Source organism: Garra rufa, chromosome 13 (assembly GCF_049309525.1).
Source record: "Garra rufa chromosome 13, GarRuf1.0, whole genome shotgun sequence".
Lineage (NCBI taxonomy): Eukaryota > Metazoa > Chordata > Actinopteri > Cypriniformes > Cyprinidae > Garra > Garra rufa.
In genome coordinates this window covers 43,005,259-43,014,110 of record NC_133373.1, presented here as the reverse complement: position 1 = coordinate 43,014,110, position 8,852 = coordinate 43,005,259, and the positions used below count along the sequence as shown (strand labels likewise).

Genomic DNA, 8,852 nt, shown 5'->3' with positions numbered 1-8,852 from the left:
TTACCTATTACCTATAATTTAAATCTCTAAATATTATTTTTCTAAAATAATGAGAAAGCATAAATGAGAAACAAACATGTAATTAAAATGCTGAAAAAAATGAGAGGGCTAGGGACAGAAGAAAAATGAGTCATGAGATTATTTCTAGTAAAATCTAATTTTAATGCTCTGCCATATTCCACTGGGTTTAATGAGTTATTTTCACAGAAAACACTAATATATAATCCAACACAAGTGCCAGAGTGCCAAAAAAAATAGGTGTTCCACTGCCTCCTTCTTTGCCTGCTTTAGATATAGAAGAAAAATTCATTAGCAGACATTTTCTTCCTCATGTCTGAATTTGTTTTGGTTTTTTTTAGATTCAGATTCAGAATATTTATTGTCATTGAACTTACATCCAACGAAATTTAGTTTTTTTTTTTTACAAAACACCAACGCTCTAGTGTGTAAAAGTACAGCTCCTCATTTTCACATAACTCACCTATATCTAATTTTATGTTTTGTAGTGGTTCTGAAGATCCTTGTAATTGAATTAAAGCTATGTCTTGGTTTTTAAAAGCCCTGTTACGAAGGTAAGGTAAGGTATTATGGCATTTAAATATTAAACAACTTGTAAAAGTTGGAAAGAAAAGGACATTTATATTAAAATTGTGTTTGGCTGTCATTATGCAGTTGGACCCATAATAGAAGCCCTGACCCAACTTAAAACACTTTTCCCATCTTTTGGCCAAAGTAATATATAGCAGGGAAACATCCTTGTAAATTGTACATCTTTGTTTGCTATAATTTTGCCATTTTGGATAACTAAAGGGCCACATGTAGATTCTAATCTTTTTAAACTGTCATCTAAAGTTTTAATCAAATGAAAAGATGAAGCAAAAAAATGGTATTTTGAATTTATCCCCATAAGAATAGGGTTCAGTATTAATAAATGAAAAAGTATCAGTAGGCAAGTTAATAATATTATCCATTGTTCTCTGAGAAAACAAAAGAGAACCAGTTTCCGTCGCAACTACGAAGATCATTATTCGTTGCTTGTACGTGGGAGCTTCTTTCAGAGTAAAGTGAAACCTATCATACTTTTATTGAGGTGAGAACATGAGGAGGTGTTTTGTAGTATAAAAAAACATTTAGCTTTAGAGGGACAAAGGGTGAAGTGAAACTTAGTAGATGAATAGTGTGGTAATGCTATGATTCATTATTACTTACTGGAAACCAGTAGACTTCTTCAATACATTGTGAAATTCAAGTTTTTCAATCTCTCACCTTATCTTGCTGTTTATCATTGCATTCTGCAATCTCTCTGTTCCAAAGAAAGAACTGCCAAGCATGTTATACACCCTAGACATGATTTAAGATCTGCATAATGAATGATGACTAATCCATAATGAATCTAAAGCCATATCAGTGCTTTGACTATTAGTTGCCCTAAAATACAACAAGATGTGTTAATCTGAAATTGTGATATTTAAAAAATCATTAGAACATTACAAACAATCAGAAATCCTTAATAAAATGAAAAATTCAACTGTCTGCTCTTTCCCCCATCTGGTAGACAATTAGCTATACATATACGTTTTTATTTATTATGTGTAATTATATGGATAAATTGAATGACTCCATTTAAGTGTTACTCATTTAAAAGTTATTAATGAGATAAGTCCTTTTAAAAATGTGTTTTCACAAGTTGAAGCTACAAAAGCAGCTGAATGCTTTGAGTCACATAAATTAAGTAAGTCAAGTCACCTTTATTTATATAGCACTTTGAACAATACAGAGAACAAAGATAGTGTGTTGATAATGCAAAAGTACATACTGTAAGTAAACACTAAATTTGTAGTTTAAGTCAGTTCATCGTTGATTCATTGATGTCATTGTCCAACTCAGTTCAGTACAAATAGTTTCTGTTCAGAAACGTTTTAGTGAGGAATTATGTCCATCAAAACAAACACTCAATTTCTTTCTCGTATTTACAATGATGAAAAGAATATCCAGGTTAAGGCAAGTCTTCAGCGTAAACGCCAACTAACTACATTTACTAACAAAACATAAATACAAATATTGGCTCCCGCTCCTACCCTAGTGTTTTTATACAAGCGATATTTTACGTGTTGCTTTGTGTAGGTCACGTGACATACTAACCTTGTCTCAACACTGTGAGTCAAGAACAAATACAACATGAAGAGAAAAGGAAGTGATCAGAATTAACTCAAAATAAAATGACAAATTATAACTATAACAGAAAGTCGAAAAGGGTGGACAGTGTGACAAACGAGAGCAATCAACAAAGGAAAACGCGCTTTCCCATCTTCCATCACCTCCCACAGTATTACAGGACGTAACACTTATTCAATAGAATCCGTACAGTCAAGTCAATAAAAATCTACAAATTTTATTTGTCCCCAACTAAGCAAGCCAAAAGGCAACAGTGGCAAGGAACCAAAACTCCATCGGTGACAGAAATGGAGAAAAAAACCTTGGGAGAACCCAGGCTCAGTCGGGGGACCAGCTCTCCTTTGGCCAGACGAAACCAGCATGGTGTTGTTTATTTCCACGCTGCATCACAGGTCAGATTGTGGATCGATTTCTTTCGGAATATTTCTTCCAGTTCCTTCTTCAACGTTTTCACGTGCATGACATGAGATCTCTCATTGGGTAGTTGTCAAACAATGGACAATATTATTAGAAGTATAACCATGCCAATTGTGTTAAAGTTCCCTCACTGACAAATGTTAGTACATGTTTTGAAGGGTTTCTCAATCCTGCCCCCAGCTGCCCTGTCCAACACTCATAACATAATAATGACTGTTTTCTTTTTTCGTGAGGGGGTTGGGCATCAGGGCATCTTTGTTTCCAGGAGGAACGTTAAAGAGCGCGACAACCCTTTAAGACGTGGGGGGTTACCTGGAGAAGCATCTGCCGTTTTTACACCGTGTCTACACCGGACGCGACAAAATACAATAGAACCTATTAGGGGCCGTTCACATGTAGCGTCTTTTGTGCGCTCAAGTTCGTTATTTCAAATGTAGTCTCGCGTAGCCAGACCTTCAGACTGACGGCTGAAGGTCTGGAATTCATGGCAGCTTTGATTGGCCAAAGCCCGCCCATAAGGTCGTTTGACCGACATGTCAAACAACCAATCACAGTTCGTTTCGTTCAGCGTCACTTTTTTGGTGCGTGGAAATGCCTCCACAACAACAGACGGGCATGCAACAGTCAGTCACTGAAATAACCAGCATTGAAAGTTAAATAAGAAGAGGGAGAACAAGCAGTAAGTCAGTAGTCATTTATTCGCGAACGTTGTAAATGTGTATAACAACAATGGCATCTGCATAAGCACATTTTAGCAAAACACAGAGTAAATCAGTCTGTGCTTTGTTTCCCGGCGGACCGAAAATAAACGCAACACTCGCATCTCCCGGACATCCGATCAAATTCAACGAATCAGATGACGGCTTCGACATTCCTGAAGTGTTTCCAGTTAAGTGTACCATATGCATCAGACGTTTAGCCAACGTTCCGTGGGCGTGACGTCTGAGGCTGAGACTATTTCAAATGTAGACGCGCAGCTTGCGCGCGCATAATGGAAGCGACGCGGTCGCTCGTTTTTTCCAGGCGAGACGCATAGGCTTGGAGCTAGAGCGCAGCTGATGGTTGCTTAGAAACGACAGACGCTTCCAGAGCGCAAGCTTGATAGCTTTGTTGATAAGGAAGAAAGCGGCGTGTATTTGCTGCCGCATTCTATTTATGACGTGCTCACACAAAGTTTAAATGATTTGCAAAGGTCGCTTTGTCGCGTCCAGTGTAGACAGACTGTAGCTGTTGCGGTGCGGTAACTGTCGCGTCCGGTTTAGACAGACTGTAGCTGTTGCGGTGCGGCAACTGTCGCGTCCAGTATAGATAGACTGTAGCTGTTGCGGTGCGGCAACTGTCGCGTCCAGTATAGATAGACTGTAGCTGTTGCGGTGCGGCAACTGTCGCGTCCAGTCGCCCGACACCGATTCAAGATGTCGAATCGGGCAAATGCGAGCCCGACGAAAGCCGACGTGCGGAACACACCGAACCGACGCGCTTCACCGATGCCCACCAACTGCCCGACGGCCGATCGTCGGGTTGGTGTGTCCCAGCCTTCAGCCTCAGACGTCACGCCCACGGAACGCTGGCTAAACGTCTGATGCATATGGTACACTTAACTGGAAACACTTCATGATTTTCGAAGTCGTCATCTGATTGAATTTGATCAGATTTCTGGGAGACGCGAGTGTCGCGTTTATTTCCGGTCCACCGGGAAACAAAGCGCCCTCTGCCCTCTGTTCCGCAACTTGTATTTATAAACTAATTAGGGGGGTTGTGGGATACAAGGAGCAAAATTGAGAAATACTTTTAATATTATAGACAAATAATTACAAACGTATGTAATTAAAAATGTAAAAATAATGGGAGAAGGGACAGAAGAAAATTAGTCCTGAGATTATTTCTAGTAACATTTTTATCCAATTTTAAAGCTCTGCCATATTCCATTGGATTTAATGAGTTTTTTTCAGTGAAAACACCAATATATAATCCAACACAAGTGCCAGAGCTCGAAAAAATAGGCGTTCCACTGTCTCCTTCTTTGCCTGCTTCAGATATAACAAATTCATTAGCAGACATTTTCTTCCTCATGTCTGAATTTGGGGTTTTTATAATTCTGCAGTACTTTTTTACAAAACACCCACGCTCTAGTGTGTAAAAATATAGCTCCTCATTTTCACATAACTCACCTATTTCTAATTTTGTGTTTTGTAGTGCTTCTGAAGTTCCTTGTAATTGAATTAGAGCTATATCTTGGTTTTTAAAAGCCCTGTTACGAAGGTAAGATAAGGCATTATGGCATTTAAATATTAAACAACTTGTACAAGTTGGGAAAAAAAGGACATATATATTAAAATTGTTGTGATCCTTCAAAACATGTTTGGCTGTCATTATGCAGTTGGACCCATAATAGAAGCCTTGACCCAACTTTAAATCACTTTTCCCATCTTTTGGCCAAAGTAATATATAGCATGGAAACTTCCTTGTAAATTGTACATCTTTGTTTGCTAAAATTTTGCCATTTTGGATAACTAAAGGGCCACATGTAGATTCTAATCTTTTTAAACTGTCATCTAAAGTTTTATTCAAATGAAAAGATGAAGCAAAATATGGTATTTTTAATTTATCCCCATAAGAATAGAGTTCAGCATTAATAAATGAAAAAGTACCAATAGGTACGTTAGTAATATTGTCCATTGTTTAAATCAGTATTCTGAGAAAACAAAAGATACATGTTATAGACAGTGCTGCAGTGTTGCAACGTATATATTAGGGGTTGCACAGACTAGTCGACTTTAATGCTCTGCCATGACGCGTTAAACTTGACGTCGACTAGTTGCTGTCCTAGAGGGCGCAGCAGAATAAGAAGTCTTTGAAGTCCACATTTGCATACTCCGAAAGCGCTCCACAAGACGTGTGATTATACCATTATACCACCTGGATGCTTGAAATTGAGAATGCACAGTTCATTGTAATAGAGTGGGCGAACTATGACGTCACGGCAAAAACCCGGACGCGAGTTAGCATTTTAGCACTTTCGGTTCCATCGTCCCAAAGTCAATGTTTTTTTTTTTTTTTTTTTATGGGATTTTGGTTAAATCCCTTAAATAATGTCCATGGTTAACACAAGATCAAGATACGTTCACGTTTTATTGTACGACATAAAACACACCAGTTAGGCTACATAGAATATTAGAATAACCAAACTAAGTTACTTCCCCTTATTTTACATTGTCGTTCAACAGTGTTTTATTTATTTTATTTTTCCGTTTGCATTGTTTTTGCAATGCAAAATAATTTCGTATGGAAGATTTTATTACTAATGTAACCAGCGGAGACTCTGGGTTTATACCATGAGGTAAACATATTACCATTATTCCATGTAAACACCACATTTACCGACTTTACGTGGTCGCGGTGAAACTTTACTGATGCATAGTGCTTTAAGCCACGTTAAAATTAAATGTTTACGGCCACATGAAGCTGTTAGAAAGCAAAACAGATTGAGGATTTTCTAGAAGAAAGGATACAATAACATTTGTGTGACCACTCTAACAAAATGGTAGCAGAAACACGGTACTTTATTCACTAAAATAAATGTAATCTTATACCATAATCAAAAACTTGCTCACTCTGCTGTTATTTAAGAATAATTCTATGCACTAGATATTTATTTAACACTACGTGGAGACTCGTTTTTAAAATATCCATATTAATCAAGGATTTATTGACTTTTAATGGACCTTATTTAAAAATGTACAGAAATAGCCTACGTGCTTTCATATGTGCTTTAGTTAGGATTATTTCATTTATTCACTCTTTACTATTTATTATTATTGTTTTATTTCAGTATTATTTCGGCTCTAGTTTTGAATTTATTCCAGTTTTATATGAAAAGATTCATGAAACCTAATAAAATGCATCCACTTAATACTGAAAATGTTTCTAAAAATTTGCGAATTCTTGCGAAAATCGTTTGCCTTTTTGTCGAGGGAACCAGTGTGACGCTAGCAGCCGATCGGCTGACGTCATAGCTCCACCACACTATTGATGATGTTCTAATCTAATGCACTGCTGCGTTGTAACGCACACACAGGCTACAGAAACATCACATGCAGATCGCACGCACACAATCATTTAAAAGCGCGGTGCGGTGCAATGAATTGTCAACAGTAGGGTTGTGCCGATAGACGATAGTATCGTGTATCGTCGATAGTCAGAGATATCGCCTGTTGCTGATGCCTTTGACGATATTAGACGATTATTATTATTATCCGTCAACAAAGAACTTAACTTTAGCAATGCAGCGCAGAGAGTCTGTTCTAGGATGCTTCAGAAACTTGACGTGGTATAAACACACGCATAGAGACGCCACGGCACCTTAACACACCTCGTGCAGTTAAAATGGGAGATATTCATCATGCAGTACGGTGGTAGATTAACTGATTCTAAAGGGAGTGTTATTATATTAGCATTGCAGTCATTAGGATAACAGAGGTAGTAAAACGTGGTTCAGGCTGAATTAATTACGATGTATCATAATCAGTCTGTATATAGTAAACATAAACATTGATCTCAGTAACGTCTATAGGCGTTAATTAGAATTACGATGCGATCAGATGGCGCTAAACATATGCACGTGTATTACACGCACATCACTTCTCCGCATTCAATATGAACTGAACTAAAACATCACCTGATGACAACGGTCAGATATACAGCGGTAACATTATCGCAATATGACGGGTAAAGAAAGGTTAAATAATTTACATTCTGGCACGCACATTTACAACTCACTCACTGACGATAGCAGAGAATGAAACCGAAAGTAACTTGAACAACTCCGGCAGAATTACAGTCAGCGCTCTGTACACGCACAACTTAATCATATGCCAATAGAAAAGTCTACCTTTACAAAACGAATAAGGAATTTAGTACATAGATAATTAATTAAATTAGCACGATAGTATCGTGTATCGGCGATCTCTCAGGCTGACGATAGGGCGATGTGAAAATTGAGCATATCGCCCAACACTAGTCAACAGAAACCGAAACGTTCTAGCATATATTTCTTAGTAGTTAAAACCCACGGCTTTATTATTAGGCTAGAGAGACGCTGCCAGGTGGAATTAATTGACACACGCAATCGCTCTCTCACTAATGAAAATTAAATTTTTACAGTACTACTTTGACTGTATCTGATTTAGAACGAGCAGAAATCTGTGGGAAATATAACGACCCAAAGACAAAATAACTGATAAAAGCGAACTATTATAGGGACAATAGCCACGTAGACAGAGGTGTTTAGCTCAAGTTTTAGGCGTAGGCCTATTTGTTCATTAATGACGTCATAAACGTCTATAGTCGACATCGACTCGACTTTTATCACATGTCATAAAATGTCGACTTTAAAAATCTGAAGTCGTTCAACCCCTAGTATATATGAATATTTAATTTGTAAATAGTTTATCAGCTGGTCACTAATGTGCTTTTTCTAGAACAACGAATATGCAAGAACTGTTTGAGATTACAAAGAGCACTCAATGTACATTATTATTAAATGTAACATGCAAGTTAAGTTACTGTTTAAATCAATAGACAAATTAATATTTATCAAATGTATCGATTTTAAACTATACCTTTCAGAAGAGAACCAGCTTCCGTCACAACTACAAAGATCACATGCGCGTCCCTGTGATTTATAGAGAATTCGAGCCAATCATTATTCGTGGGTTGTACATGGGAGTTTCTTTCAGAGTAAAGTGAAACTTATCATACTTTTATTGAGGTGAGAACATGAGGAGGTGTGCTGTAGTATAATAAAACATTTAGCTTTAGGGTGGAAAAGGGTAAAATGAAACTTAGTAGTTGAACAGTGTTGTAGTGTCATGATTCATAATTCCTGATTAATTACTGGAAACCAACACACTTCAATATATAGTGGAATTCATGTCATCGCAACTATATTGCATTTCTTAATCACTCACCTAGCCTTGCAAACTGCATTCATGTGAATCAAATGCACCTTAAACCTGTAATTCACCTTCATGTAAAAAGTCAAATTCAATGGTTTCTCTTAAAGTTTATTTAATTTATAATGTATTAGTGTGTTGACTGTTTATTTAATTAATGTTGTGCTTTTTTAAATGTTTATTGTTAATCAATTAATTTAGGTTTCACTAGTCCTAAGCCCTATTCCACTAATATACAAAAAGAAACCACTATAACAGACCTAAAACAAGATGTGTTTATGCTTATGTTTTCATTTTAAAAAAATC

The 8,852-nt window shown here is 37.0% G+C and overlaps 1 long non-coding RNA gene across 1 annotated transcript; it reads right to left on the bottom strand.

The window, feature by feature from the left end:
• Window positions 1-1,724: 1,724 nt before the first annotated feature.
• On the bottom strand, window positions 1,725-8,257 carry LOC141283433 (uncharacterized). The gene is made up of 2 exons (XR_012338149.1): window positions 8,214-8,257; window positions 1,725-5,287 (listed from the first exon to the last, which is right to left on the bottom strand). It is a non-coding gene; the product is annotated as an uncharacterized lncRNA (long non-coding RNA).
• Between the last annotated feature and the right edge of the window lie 595 nt (window positions 8,258-8,852).